General features: G+C 52.0%; 1 pseudogene; it reads left to right on the top strand.

Annotated features, from left to right (window-relative positions):
- Positions 1-901: 901 nt before the first annotated feature.
- LOC105036484 (receptor-like protein EIX2) lies at positions 902-14,624 on the top strand (annotated as a pseudogene).
- The last annotated feature ends 1,149 nt before the right edge of the window (positions 14,625-15,773 follow it).

Raw genomic sequence — 15,773 nt, 5'->3', positions numbered from 1 at the left:
TCTGTGTCTTGAGCTCAACGTGAATCAACTTGAGGGTGAGATACCACGAACTGTGGGAAATCTTTGGAGTTTGGAGGCTTTGAAGCTATCATCTAACAACATTAGTGGACAAAGGACTGAAATGGAAAGAGCATTTTTCATGGGTGGATTTGATATTCCAGAGCACTAGAAATATATTCAAAGGTATAGGTGAGATTAAGCACTGAGGTAACTAGTGACTTCTTGGAGTTTCTTCTTCACCAACATGAGATGTTATACTGATATCTAGGTGTATCGTCACATTGAAGAGTCAACACCAGTAATCCATCACACAACATACTATCAGAAGCGGTGGTACGAACCAGATATACGAGCTTGCAAGTAGTCCCTCGGTCTGCCGGACAGAACACTTCATTATATTCTGGGTCCATAAATTTGTGACCAATGTATTAACAATGATATGCTGGACGACTATGGGATAGGAAGCCTATTACTTGAGCAGAGGCCTACGCAGAATTTTAGTATGGCTCTATGTATGCAGCTTTCTTTTATTGGAAGGGAGGCAATGCCACTGAATATTATTGTAAAAATTAAAAATTATGAGGATATATTTCCAGAAGGTGTTACAATTTGAAGAGTACTGAAGCAGGAGAGTAGTCTAAAACCATCAGAGGTAAATGAATCCGTGGACAGTTTATATCCAAACAAAAGCTAAGTCTGGTAGTCCGAAAGCGCTCTTGCGCAAGGACCACGCAATTAGAATTGTTGTTTTCTGGTTGAATAATGCATTGCGGAGCCCGGCCAGTGACGTGACAGGCTACTAACATACGTGTAGACTATGGAAGACCGAATATCTTAGGTTCCAATTTTTCCTCCATTAATCAAGTCTTCATCTCCAATTCCACACGCTCATCATCCCGTACATAGTCGGTTCATGTTGTAGGGTGCTTGGAAATTATGCTTATTTTGTACATGTTCTGTTGACTCCTTTGGTGGACTGCAGAAGTCATCCGGTAACTAATCTTCCTATGGATACATGACCAACCTAATATTACTTGCTTGCATTATAGAGAAGAGAAAATCTAAAGAATTCCAGAGCCATGGGTGGATCAGTCTTGTTGTCATTAGTTCTATTTCTTGGTTACTTATGCACTGCAACCAGTACCGTCTCAACTCCAGGTTGCGTCAAGTTTGAGAGATTGGCTCTTCTCAAGTTGAAACAAAGCCTAAAAGATCCAATGGATGAGCTTGCTTCATGGAAGGGCATCAACTGTTGCAGTTGGGGAGGAGTAGGCTGCCACAATCGCAGTGGCCATGTTATCAGGCTCAAGCTCGACAGCATGTCCTTGGGAGGTGAGATCAATCCATCTTTACTAGAATTAAAGCATTTGAGGTCTCTGGATCTCAGCATGAATGATTTCAATGGAACTAACATCCCAGAATTCATTGGTTTACTCACAAAACTAAAGAATCTTAATCTTTCGAATGCGAGTTTTGGCGGTCCGATTCCTCATCAGCTTGGAAACCTCTCTAGGCTTCGCTACCTTGATCTTGGCTTGAACGACATTGTTCCCACTCGTGGGCTCCAGGATGATGATCTTAGATGGGTTTCCAATCTTTCTTCTTTGCAATATCTCGACATGAGCATGGTAAACCTCACAAAAGCCGGTAATTGGTTTTATGCAATCAACAAGATTCCTTCTCTGTCAGTGCTACGGTGATCATCCTGTGGGATAAAACGCATTCCTCAATCTGTCCCATATCTGAATCTTACATCTCTCGCTATTCTTGATCTCTCAACGAACAGCTTGAATTGCACGTTACCCAAATGGTTGCAAAACATGACCAACCTCAACCTGCTTGACTTCAGTGCGCAGAATTACCTTTATGGTCCAATTCCCCATGCTTTCGGGAGCATGACTTCTCTCTCTGTCCTTAACCTCAACCTGAATCAACTTGATGGTGAGATACCACGGACCATGGGCAATCTCTGCAGCTTGGAGGCTTTGGATCTATCGTCGAACAACATTACTGGACAGATGACCCAACTAGTGGAAGGGTTGTCTCAATGCTTTTCCAATTCATCACCCAAAATTGGTTCACTTAGTCTTGCCCACAACTCGCTCTCCGGTCCCATTCCTCGGTCCATAGAGAAGCTATCATCTTTGGAATATCTGTATCTTCAGTCCAACAAATTAATTGGGACTGTTCCAGAGGGCATCGGGCGTCTCTCGAAGCTTATTGTTTTAGATGTATCCTCAAATTCCTTGACCGGTGTTGTTTCTGAAGCTCATTTCGCCAACCTGAGCGTACTGGAAGAACTGTACATGTCTTTGAACAACTTGTCACTCAAGGTGAGCTCCAATTGGGTTCCTCCGTTTAGGCTCAATTTTATATATTTGCCATCTTGTAAACTGGGTCCACGTTTTCCCTCATGGCTTCAGACACAGAAGGGCTTCTCAAAACTAGATTTATCTAATGCTGGTATATCAGATGCAGTGCCACACTCGTTTTGGAGCTTGACCACGGAGATCATGTACTTGAATCTCTCTCACAACAAAATCAAGGGAAGCCTACCATGGTCCTTGGAAAGTATAAGCATTTCTCTTGTGGATTTGAGTTCAAACTGCTTCGAAGGTCCTCTGCCTCGTTTTGGTCCTGATACACTAGTATTGCTTCTTGACGACAACTCATTTAAGGGGCCCCTTCCCGCAGACATTGGAGTAGCAATGCCTATTGTTGGGTATAAAATACCCACAGCCGAAGTTCTCAGCAGAATTAACTCCAGGAGGACTCCGCCTGGACTCCTACGGGAGCCGGGCTCCACCCGCGACTTCAGCTCCAAGAGGACTCCGCCCGGACTCCCACGGGAGCCGGACTCCGCCCACGACTCCAACCTCAAGGGGGACTCCGTCCGGACTCCCACGGGAGCCGGGCTCCGTCGCCAACTTCGACTGCCGGTAAGATTAGTCCGGACTCCTACGGGAGCCGGACTTCGCACCTGACTTTGATTGCAGGGGACTCCGCCCGGACTCCTACGGGAGCCGGGCTCCGCCCGCAACTTCAGCTCCAAGAGGACTCCGCCCGGACTCCCACGGGAGCCGGACTCCGTCCACGACTCCAACCTCAAGGGGGACTCCGCCCGGACTCCCACAGGAGCCGGGCTCCGTCGCCAACTTCGACTGTCGGTAAGATCCGTCCGGACTCCCGCGGGAGCCGGACTTCGCACCTGACTTTGATTGCAGGGGACTCCGTCCGGACTCCTACGGGAGACGGGCTCCGCCCGCGACTTCAGCTCCAAGAGGACTCCGCCCGGACTCCCACGGGAGTCGGACTCCGCCCACGACTCCAACCTCAAGGGGGACTCCGCCCGGACTCCCACGGGAGCCGGGCTCCGTTGCCAACTTCGACTGCCGGTAAGATCAGTCCGGACTCCTACGGGAGCCAGACTTCGCACCTGACTTTGATTGCAGGGGACTCCATCTGGACTCCTACGGGAGCCGGGCTCCGCCCGCGACTTCAGAGGACTCCTACGGGAGCCGAGCTCCGCCCGCGACTTCAGCTCCAAGAGGACTCCGCCCGGACTCCCACGGGAGCCGGACTCCACCCGGACTCCCATGGGAGCCGGGCTCCGTCATCAGCTCCGACCGCTGCCGAACTTCAATCGACGGATCTGCACTCCCAAGCAGGCCACGATAACGGCCACGATCCTGCTCCACTTCTTATGACGGATCCCGCGCAGCTCCATCACTCCCTGACAGGCCGCAGTAACGGTCATAGCACTGCTCCACTTCCTATGACGGATCCCGTGCAGCTCCACTACTCCCTGGCAGGCCACAATAACAGCCACGATCCTGCTCCACTTCCTGCGATGGATGCCGCGCGATTCTCCCATCCGCTGGCAAGTCGCGACAACAGACACCACTCCACTCCCCGCGGCAGACTCCACGTGGCACGCCCCGGTGATAGCCACGGGTCCACTCCACTACTCTTCGCAGCAAATTCTGCCTGACCCTGGGCAGTCCACTGTCAGACGGTTACAGATGTCGCTATCAGGCTACTGCCCCCTCCGCCTATAAAAGGGGGCCCCAGATACGTTATTCAATAAGCTCTAATTTTTACCTCAAAACTCTGCTAAATTCTCCGTTCGAGCACTCTATTCTTGTTGAGGCAGAGAACTGACTTGAGCGTCGGAGGGTCTTGCCGGAGCAACCCCACCTCCGGTTTAGACTTCCTTTGCGGGTCCCGACGGCGACCGCGACTCCCTCGACTCCAGCTTCTCCGGCGCAAGCGAATTTTTGCACCAACAGGATTGGCGCTAGAGGAAGGGCGGCTCGCGAACCTCCGCAGTACCCTTGTTCTTAAAGGAGCGCTCAACGGAGCCGCCTTCGATCGTCTCCTCCGACATCCATTCCTTGTTTCCCCCACAGGATCCTTACTCGATGCCTCCCCGCAAGGCGTCCACGCGACGGTCCACGACCTCCGCGGCCAGATCTCAGGCTCCGACCTCTCCTCCTGTTTCTCAACCTCCTCCTCCTCCGGTGGCAGCGGTCGATGCGGAGCAGTTTGACCTGCTGGCGCAGCAGGTCAGAGGCCTCACAGAAGCTGTGCAGGCTATGCAGCAGCAGCAGCCGCAGGCATCAGTACGCCCGGAAAGGGCATCCCCAGAACACCAGAATCCGGCGGCGGGGCGGGCCACCTAGGCCAGCCGCCCCGTCCTTCCTGGGAAAACAAACCCGAGGGTGGAGAGCCCTCAATCAGACCACGACTCCACCCTTGGAAGATCCCTGCCCCCATTCTGCCAGAGGACCCTCGAGACTTGATGTCAGGAGGATTTTCTGGACCGGAGGCTCCACGAGATGAACCGGCGGATCGAAGAGCTCCGCCATGCTCCCCCCGCTTATGGTGAGGATATTTGTACTGACCCTCCCTTCTCTCAAATGATCATGCAGGAACCGATCCCGCCAAACTTCAAGCTCCCCCAGTTCGAAAGCTACGACGGGACTTCGGACCCGGTTGATCATCTGGAAGCCTTCCGGATGATGATGCTGCTTCACGGCGCTCCTGACGCCATTCTATGCCGGGCCTTCCCATCCACCTTGAAGGGAGCGGCGAGAAACTGGTACTCGGTTTTGAAATCGGATACCATCTTTTCCTTCGATCAAATGAGCCACCAATTTGTGACCCATTTTGTCAGCAGTCGGCGCCCCCAGAAGGGTTCGGAGTCCCTCATCAATATCAAACAGAGGGAAGGGGAGTCCATCCGGGCCTACATCAACCATTTCAACGTCGCGGCACTGGAGGTCCGGAACTTGGACCAATCAGTCGCAATGGCCGCCCTGAAGGGTGGCCTTCAGAAGAATGACCTTTTGTTCTCCCTGGAGAAGAAGTATCCCAGGGATTTTGCTGATTTGCTGGCCCGGGCCGAAGGATACGCCCGAACGGATGAAGCCTTCAAAATGAAGGATGAAGAAACAGCGAGGGAGCGGCAAGCGGGAGACTCGAGTAAGCCCGCACTTGAAAAAAGGCCCAGAGAAGCCTGGCCGCGTTCTCGATCCCCTCCTGGGCACAAGCGTGCCCATACTCCACCCCGGGTACGCAGGCAGAGAAGTCTGGATAGCGGGGTTCGGCGGGGTTCCCCACCGGGGAGATTCTGCAACTACGCCCCCCTCAATGCCTCGAAGGCCCAGGTACTGATGGAGGTCAGGGAGCAGCTCCCTAGGCCAGAGAGGATGCGCACACACCCCGAGAAGCGCAACCCCAACAAGTTCTGTCTCTACCACGCCACGACACAGAGGAATGCATCCAGCTCCGGGACGAGATCGAGGAGCTCATTCGGTGAGGTCGACTCGACAGGTTCATCCGACACAGGCCTGAGGGTAGAGGAGATCGGCCAAGGGCCCTTCCGCAGCCTGAACCACCAAGAAGGGAGGAGCAACCCGGGGACCGGCCTCCCATCGGGACCATCGACTCCATCACCGAAGGGCCTCAAGGAGGAGCAGACCTCCCACAATCGTGGAACTCGAAGAATCTGCAAATGTACCACTCACTATTTCACCTTGAATCTAAATTTCTTTCTACTTAACGTACTCTTCCCATTTGGCATGGATTTATCACGACTGGACATGACCCCTCCAAACGCCTGAAACAAAGATATGTTGGGAACAGGGGGAGAACCCCATCCTAACATACCTGAAATGAAAGTCCGACTATCTCGAGATCGGATGGGGGGAGAGGCCTTACAGCGCCCTAACGTGCCCCCACAGCCATGTCAGGAACAGGAGGAGGCCTCGTCTTGACATGAGCAAAGTCAAAGGCCCAGTTCTTTTAGACCGGATGGAGGGAGAGGCCTTACAGCGCCCTAACGTGCCCCCACAGCCATGTCAGGAACAGGAGGAGGACCTCGTCCTGACATGAGCAAAGTCAAAGGCTCGGTTCTTTTAGATCGGATGGGGAGAGAGGCCTTACAGCGTCCTAACGTGCCCCCACAGCCATGTCAGGAACAGGAGGAGGACCTCGTCCTGACATGAGCAAAGTCAAAGGCCTGGTTCTTTTAGACCGGATGGGGGGAGAGGCCTTACAGCGCCCTAACGTGCCCCCACAGCCATGTCAGGAACAGGAGGAGGACCTCGTCCTGACATGAGCAAAGTCAAAGGTCCGGTTCTTTTAGACCGGACGGGGGGAGAGGCCTTACAGTGCCCTAATGTGCCCCCACTGCCATGTCAGGAACAGGAGGAGGACCTCGTCCTGACATGAGCAAAGTCAAAGGTCCGGTTCTTTTAAACCAGATGGGGGGAGAGGCCTTACAGCACCCTAACGTGCCCCCACGGCCATGTCGGGAGCAGGAGGAAAACCCTGCCCTGACTTGAGCAAGGTCGAAGGCCCGGACTCCTACGGGAGCCGGGCTCCGTCCATGACTTCTGCAACAAGGGAGACCCCGCCCGGACTCCTACGGGAGCCGGGCTCCGTCCATGACTTCTGCAGCAAGGGAGACCCCGCCCGGACTACTACGGGAGTCAGGCTCCGTCTGCGACTTCTGCAGCAAGGGAGACCCCGCCCGGACTCCTACGGGAGCTGAGCTCCACCCGTGAATTCCGCAACAAGGGAGACTCCTCCCGGACTCCTACGGGAGCCGGGCTCCATCCGTGACTTATGCAGCAAGGAAGGCTCCGCCCACCCTGGCAATGGCCCTTACGTGCCCCCGCGAGAACGAGGGGAGAACCTTGTCCTGGTGGTGACGAAACCCGATCGCCCGACGAGATCGGATGAAGGGAAAAAGCCCCTCAGCGGCACCTCCGCGCTCCTATGCAACCCCGCAAGAAGCGAGGGTAGGGCCCTCACTCTGAGAAGAGGAGAAAAATTAAAAAGGAAGGGTGACGAGCTACGACGGAAACAGATGAAGGACGGACCGCCCCAGAGACCTAAAGAACTTCGTCCCAACAAAGACAGGGAGTTCCTACCAAACACTCCCGGCCTCTAAGAAGACTCCCTACACAGGTCGAGAAGACAGTGACGTCTCTGAAGTAATGCGGAGTTCGAATCGGTAAGCTCGGGCTTGCAGCCATGTACGACGAGGAAGGCAGGCTAACGCATCGACGACCGAGCGCCTACCAACGACGTTGGCATCAGACAAGTCGAACGACAAGAAAAGTTCGGTGAACGACAATTTGAGACAACGCGCGGATGAGGTAACACAAAATACCCTTTTCATTTCATTTCCAAAATACACACTACAAAGCCCGGAAGGCCAAGGAAAGAAAAGCAAAACGACAAAAGCGGGATAAAACAACAAAAAGGGAAGTATACACATGAAAAGACGGAAGGATGAAAAGAGCTCTAAGGAGGCTCTGCTCCCTCCGACCTAGAGTTATCTGCTCCACCCCTCATCCAGGACTACCTTAGATTCTCAATTTCTTCTTCTAGCTCTTTCCTTTTCTGCAGCGCGTCCTGGAGCGCCCGACGAAGTCACTGGCTCTCGGCCTCCGCCTCTCGATGCCTCTTCCTCAAGACCTCGGATTCCACCTCCGCATCCGCGACAGCCCGCTGCTCGTATGCCAGTTGAATCTTCAGTTGTTGCAGCTCGACTGTTTTATCCCCAAGGGCGACAGAAATCCCTTCAACGGTTCCTCTTAGGGACTGGAGCTCATCAGAATCCCGGGCGGAAGCAAGCTGAGCCCAACTGGCCAACTGCCTCTGGAGACGGGCGACTTCGTCGGTCGCCGCCCTGAGTCTCCCCTTATATTCCTCCACTTGCCTGCGCCAGCTGGCCCGATGCACGTCGTGGCTCACCTCGGCATCCTGAAGCTGCCGCTGAAGGTCGCCGTCGACCCGAGCCAAGAGCCGGGACGAACTTCCTTCCAGCTGGCCGATCTTTCCCTTCGCGGCTGACAGTTCCACCTTGAGGGCACTAATCCTGGCGGCCTGAGCCCAAATTCGGTCGCTGGCGCTCTTCTTGCATTCCTCAAGCTCCTTTGCGAAATCCGCCTTCCTCCGGCTATACTCCATGATCCCCTTCACGTGGAGATTCCGAAAGTGGGTGGCCTTCGCGGCGGCTTCAGAATGACCTTCCCTCAATCTGCGGAGCTCGCTTTCCATCTTCTTTGACTTCTTTGTCAAGTAAAGGACTTCCTTCTTCAGCCGCTGGATCGTCGACTTCAGCGGGACCCCCAGGGGCAGGGGAAGTGCTTCTGCAGGACACTGCCATCGGAAGGCAAAAGCGTCAAAGCACGACTCATCGCAGGAAGAAAAACAGAGAGAAGAAGGGGAAGGAGGAGAAGCCATCCGCGACAAGAAATTCAGCTTTATTGATTGGATGATTCTTGAAGATAAAAAAGAAAAGAAAAATTGCGATGAAATAAAAATACAAGGTCGGAGGTCTCAGACCTCGGGGGCGGGGGTTGGAGAACTTGGCGTCCCCGGTAAGGGAGCTGCAACAGCAGTAGCGGCTAGCGAGGGACCGGCCTCGTCTTCGGACTCCTCGCCTAGGAAACTGAGGTCGAGCTCTGGAAATTTTTTGGCCACCTTCTCTTGGCAGAGCTCAAACCCCTTGATGAACACCTCCTGGCCGAATTGGACATTCAGATCCCTCATCTCCGCGGAAGCTTTGAATTCCTCTACCGCAAGAACTCTGGCCTCCGAGACCAGGACCGAAATCTGCTCAGCCAAGTTGGCGACCTCGGCCTCCGCCCTTCTCGCCGACTCCTCCAAGGTCTGCCTCTCCTCCTCCCGGGCTTGTTTCTCTCTTTCCAGGGCCTCTTGGAGGGCGACTACCTCGGCCGTCTTTGCCTGGAGGCGAGCAACCTCAGCCCGACAGCGCTCCTCCACCTGGAGGATGTCCCTCCTCGCACGGTTCACCACCTCGATATTGGCGAGAAGCTGGTGCCCAATCTGCAAGGGCGGCTAGGGGATCAGAACAAAGGCCGAATAGCCAGATAAATAAAGATTTGCTTACCTCAAGGAAGGATCCCAAAGAGTCCCAGGCCCACTGCTCAGGATCGACGCGGTCGATCCTCTCGACGACGTCGGGCAGAATGCAGCCGTCCATCAACCGCCTGATCAAGTCCCTGTCATTGAAGGGATTCTCTGGCTCCTCTTCAAAGCAGAGGGACTCGTCAGCGGTGGTTCGGTGGCTACTCACCCGGTGGGCCACCGATTTCCTTCTCTTCTCCCTCTCAGCCACGGGCGCCTCCATGGAGCGGACCCCCGAAACAGGGGCCCCGATCGGCGGACTCCTCGAGGAGGCCCGGGGAGCCGTTGCCTCGGCATCCGAGGGAATGTCAATTGCTGGAGCCACCTGGGCGGGTGCGGCCAAGCTCGACTCCTCCGCCCTGGCCCTCTTTGTCGATCCGGAGGTCGCGACACCCTTTCTTTTGTGGGCCCTAAGGCCCCTGGCAAGCATCCGCGCTGCTTCGGCGTCCATTCCTTTAAAAAAAAAAAAAAGAGAGAGAGAAGAAGAAAAAGAAGCAAACCAATCAATCGGGAGTCGGAAAAAAAAAAAAAAGAAAAAAAAAAGAAAAAGAGAGAGAAGGAAGAAGAGTAAAAAAAGAGAAAGAAAAAGAAGAGGGACAGAAGAAAAGGAGATAAGGGGAGAGATGAAGTACTCGCAGGATCCTGGGGGCTCAGGCCAATGTTGAACAAAAATTGCTCCCTCAGAAGATTGGGAAGGGAAGGAGCGGAGTAGGCAAGAAGCTTCCGGGCAGCCTGAAGGTCATCCTCCCCCAGGCTGGGGGCCCGACGGACAGAATCCCTCAGAGAGCCCCAAGGGGGCAGGCCCAGCCTCAAGGTCGGGCAATGGACGAAGAGGTATTTTTCTTTCCAATTATGGATTGAAGAAGGGGCACCTTTCAGCAACCCCTTCTTGCCGAACTGGGGGGAGAAGTACCACCAATCCTTCACCGAAGGATGGCGCTTGAAAGTATAGAAGTGCCTGAATAGGGAGAGGGACGGCTGGACCTCGACTACATGGCAAAGGGAGAGAAATCCTATCAAAAATCTAAAAGAATTCGGGGCCACAGAAGCCAAGGAGATGTCTAAGAAGCGGAAGAGGGCAACTACAAAGGAAGGAAGTGGAAGCCAGAGCCCGGCACGGAACGCCTCCTGATATAGACAAAAATGACCGGATGGAGGAGTGCTAGCCCGGTCAGAAGGGCTAGGCAGCTCCAGGTTGTACTCCGGAGGAACTCCATATTGAACCCTTATCAGAAGCAGTTCCTCCGGAGTCAGGGAACATGGAATGGCGCCCGGTGCAAAAATCGGGTGGAGCCCGGCCCCAGACGCAGGTTCGTCTACAGAGCAGGGGACCTGGGGGTTTGAGGCGGAAGAACTCCCGGAGCTGCAGAGAGCGGAAGAGCCGGACGATATTTTGAGTAGCTTCGAATGTGGGCTCCAAAGATCCCGAAGAAGATGGACAGGATGAAGGGCGAGGGGTCATAGGAAACTAACTCGGAGGAATACAAAAATAATGACAAAGAAGAAGTCCCTAAGCGGTGGGAAGAAGGTTGAAGGTGCTAGAACTAACCTAGATCGCTCTGAGGGATCGGAGGGGGCGAAGACAGGGACGATTTGGAGGGCGCCTATGGTTCGAGAAGATACCAACTGAAATAGGGCTCTCGAAGGGAAGGCAGACACTGATAAAACTCTGGAATGGAATAGGGCCCCTAAAGGTAGAAGGACGGGTTTAAATAGACCCTGGGATCCGACGCCATGATGATCGCGAATCCCCCCAGGCCAGCCCGCGTCCGACACGTGTCCCACTCTCCCCGACGGGCGGCTAAAAGTGGCTGACGAATCGGCAGAGCCATTATGGCGCCGTACCTAGGCCAGTGTACCGACGGAAATTTCGAAGGGTCCCTTCGTATCGCCCCGATTCGAAAAGACTCCAGCACGCGCACATTTAATGCCGAAATATATGGGGGCGGCCGTGCGCAGGATTCGAGGGGACAACCTCGACTATGCCAATCTCTCTATACTTCCTTCATTCAAAATTCAAACTCGGAAGTAGGGGGACTGGTGTTGGGTATAAAATACCTGCAGCCGAAGTTCTCAGTAGAATTAACTCCGGGAGGACTCCGCCCGGACTCCTACAGGAGCCGGGCTCCGCCCGCGACTTCAGCTCCAAGAGGACTCCGTCCGGACTCCCACGGGAGCCGGACTCCGCCCACGACTCCAACCTCAAGGGGGACTCCGCCCGGACTCCCACGGGAGCCGGGCTCCGTCGCCAACTTTGACTGCCGGTAAGATCAGTCCGGACTCCTACGGGAGCCGGACTTCGCACCTGACTTTGATTACAGGGGACTCCACCCGGACTCCTATGGGAGTCGGGCTCCGCCCGCAACTTTAGCTCCAAGAGGACTCCGCCCGGACTCCCACGGGAGCCGGACTCCACCCACGACTCCAACCTCAAGGGGGACTCCGCCCGGACTCCCACGGGAGCCGGGCTCCGTCGCCAACTTCGACTGCCGGTAAGATCCGTCCGGACTCCCATGGGAGCCGGACTTCATACCTGACTTTGATTGCAGGGGACTCCGCCCGGACTCCTACGGGAGCCGGGCTCCGCCCGCGACTTCAGCTCCAAGAGGACTCCGCCCGGACTCCCACGGGAGCCGGACTCCGCCCACGACTCCAACCTCAAGGGGGACTCCGCCCGGACTCCCACGGGAGCCGGGCTCCGTTGCCAACTTCGACTGACGGTAAGATCAGTCCGGACTCCTACGGGAGCCGGACTTCGCACCTGACTTTGATTGCAGGGGACTCCGCCCGGACTCCTATGGGAGCCGGGCTCCGCCCGCGACTTCAGAGGACTCCTATGGGAGCCAGGCTCCGCCCGCGACTTCAGCTCCAAGAGGACTCCGCCCGGACTCCCACGGGAGCCGGGCTCCGTCATCAGCTCCGACCGCTGCCGAACTTCAATCGACGGATCTGCACTCCCAAGCAGGCCACGATAACAGCCACGATCCTGCTCCACTTCTTATGACGGATCCCGCGCAGCTCCATCACTCCCTGACAGGCCGCAGTAACGGTCATAGCACTGCTCCACTTCCTATGATGGATCCCGCGCAGCTCCACTACTCCCTGGCAGGCCACAATAATAGCCACGATCCTGCTCCACTTCCTGCGACGGATGCCGCGCGATTCTCCCATCCGCTGGCAAGTCGCGACAACAGACGCCGCTCCACTCCCCGCGGCAGACTCCACGTGGCACGCCCCGGTGATAGCCACGGGTCCACTCCACTACTCTTCGCAGCAAATTCCGCCTGACCCTGGGCAGCCCACTGCCAGACGGTTACAGATGTCGCTATCAGGCTACTGCCCCCTCCGCCTATAAAAGGGGGCTCCAGATACGTTATTCAATAAGCTCTAATTTTTACCTCAAAACTCTGCTAAATTCTCTGTTCGAGCACTCCATTCTTGTTGAGGCAGATAACTGACTTGAGCGTCGGAGGGTCTTGCCGGAGCAACCCCACCTCCGGTTTAGACTTCCTTTGCAGGTTCCGGCGGCGACCGCGACTCCCTCGACTCCAGCTTCTCCGGCGTAAGCAGATTTTTGCACCAACCCCTATGTTGAGAAATTTATTGGTTTCTAATAACCTCATCAATGGTAGCATTCCTCTGTCCATTTGTGAAATGGAATATTTAGAGGTTCTTGGGCTCGCTGATAATCTTTTGATAGGAAGACTCCCTCATTGCTGGACCAATTAACAAATTCTGATGGCAGTGGATTTGGGAAATAATAACTTTTCTGGAATTATTCCTGAGACTATAGGTTCCTTGCTTTCCCTAGAATCACCGCACTTGAACAACAACAGTCTCGCAGGTGAACTCCCTTCGTCTCTGAAAAATTGCATCAAGTTGGTTGCACTCGATCTAGGCGAGAACCAAATATCTGGAAATATACCATCTTGGATTGGAAAAAGCCTACCAAACTTGGTGATCCTTCGCCTGCATTCAAATAAGTTTGCTGGCAGCATCCCTCCTGAGCTATTCTATCTCAGTTCTCTTCAGGTGCTGGACATTGCACAAAATACTCTTTCAGGAATCATCCCAAGATCTTTCGGCAATCTTGCTGCTATGACCAAAATACAGGAGAAGGGATTTCTTTTATATGAAAACTGGGGCAGCTACTTGGACAGTATATTGGTCTACATGAAAGGAAGAGAGCTCCAGTACAGCAAGACACTAGGACTGGTCACCAGTGTGGACCTGTCAAGCAATAACTTGTTTGGGGAGATACCAGAAGAACTAACAAGTCTCTTCGGTTTGCTCGTTCTCAACCTCTCCAAAAATGCGCTGACAGGAGAGATTCCGAAGAAGATTGGTAACTTAAGGTGGTTGGAGTCATTAGATCTTTCCAGAAACAATCTTTCTGATGAAATTCCTTCCAGCATCTCCTCTCTGACTTCTTTAAGTCAGTTGAACCTGTCATATAACCATCTAAAGGGAAGAATTCCTTCAGGCTTCCAACTCCAGACTCTCAGTGATCCTTCTATTTATATTGGAAACCAAGATCTATGTGGTCCTCCATTAACTGATAGCTGTCCTGGTGATGGTGATTCTTCTCCAAGCAAAAATTCTAGTATTACTGCTGAAGAAGATGGATCTGAGTTCTTGTGGTTTTACTCTGGCATTTCACCAGGATTTGGAGTGGGAATTTTGGGGGTATTCAGTGTGTTATTTTTCATGCCATCTTGGAGGTACGCCCTCTTTATGTTAATTGATCACATCGTCGACTGGTTCTACGTAACCATATCATTGACAATTGCCATGTTGAGGTGATCGCTTAAGAGGAGGCATTTCATTTGGCTTGTTATAATTTATTTGGAAGTTAGTCTCCTGCCATGAAGTCGGCTAATTGTGTTCAATATGTGGTGGGTCATGTCCGGACTCTTTCTTTGACATTAATTCTGTTCCATAAAAACAGGGTGGCAGTTACACCTGCTTCTCAAAAAATATGTGGTGGGTCAAGTCAATGCAAGTGATGTTAGTTTTGATGAGCATTTTATTGTAATTTAGGCAGAACTCTACAAGTTTGCATCTCTAAACTAGATGTCCATGTCTTGTAGTTTGTCACTGTATAAGGTTTTTAATGAGAAGATATAAAATCACATAATGAGATTTTGTACCAATATTAATTAATAAATATTGTCTTTTTCTTATGTGGTAAAATTTGGGGTCGTTCCCTGTTTCATTTCATGAAAAATGAAAAAAGTATGTCAGACCTATAAAAAACATAAAAGCAAAATGTCTGGTCCTCTAATCCCTTCCCTTGATGGACCTATCTTTGTCTTTCTTCTAGATTCTAGACCAATCAGAGTTGTTCTGGTCTTGAATTTTGAGTGTTAGCGATGGGATTTTGGATGTGATCTCCTGTGCTTTTTATTGAGGTCGACTTGGGTTTGACTGCAGTGGCTTTGGGGTATCTTCTTCGTCTCTGAATTAGTTTTTGATTTAGTAGTAACTAAGTTGTAGAGATGCTATAAGGAAGTGGTTCTCTGGAAGTCTCTATGAATTTGATTCTGCTGGTGCTTTCCGATGATACTTTATTCTTTTGTTCAAGTATTGGTGGAGAGTTGAGGGGAAAAATGAATTTTAAAAGTCATACATTATGTTCCCCCAAAAATGGTGTGGCTGGATCCAAATATTTTCTTCTTCTTGGTTTGTGCGCAATGATAATCATGGTGAATGACTCTCTTGTAAAGAGGGGCTAGGCAAGGGGATCCTGGTCCCCTTACCTCTTCTCCTTGGCGGTTGACTCTCTTTTGAAGTTTATTTCCAAAACCAAACTGGCTAAAATTTTTAATGGGCTCAAAGGGATGGATACTACAGAAAAATTAATTTTTCGGATGCAAAAAATAGCAATTCTCGATGTTTTTAAGCATTGTAAAATAATTTACTGATGCTTTACAAAGTGTCGAAAAAACATTGAAAAATACAGAGTGAAAACCAATTTTCTCAATGCTTGCTTGTCGCATCACTAAACTCTTTAAACCATGCTGGCACTTTTTAAAAGCATTGATAAGTTTTAATCTGCCGATGCATTTTAAACACATCACTAAGTTTTAATCTATGAATGCTTTATAGCATTGCTAAATTATTCAAATCATGCCGACACTTTTAAAAAGCATCAATAAGTTCTTAAATGCTGATGCTTTATAGCATCATCAATTATAAAATTATCGACGCCTTTAAGTATCAGTAATTTAATTAGGAAAAAAAATAACTAAAAGACAATTCGAATCTGTATAAGAATATATAAATCTGTCCAAAATTTATAAGAAAAATAATTCAAAAACAATCAA

This window comes from Elaeis guineensis, chromosome 11 (genome assembly GCF_000442705.2).
Source record: "Elaeis guineensis isolate ETL-2024a chromosome 11, EG11, whole genome shotgun sequence".
In the NCBI taxonomy this organism is placed as follows: domain Eukaryota; kingdom Viridiplantae; phylum Streptophyta; class Magnoliopsida; order Arecales; family Arecaceae; genus Elaeis; species Elaeis guineensis.
This window is presented reverse-complemented; position numbering and strand designations above follow the sequence as displayed.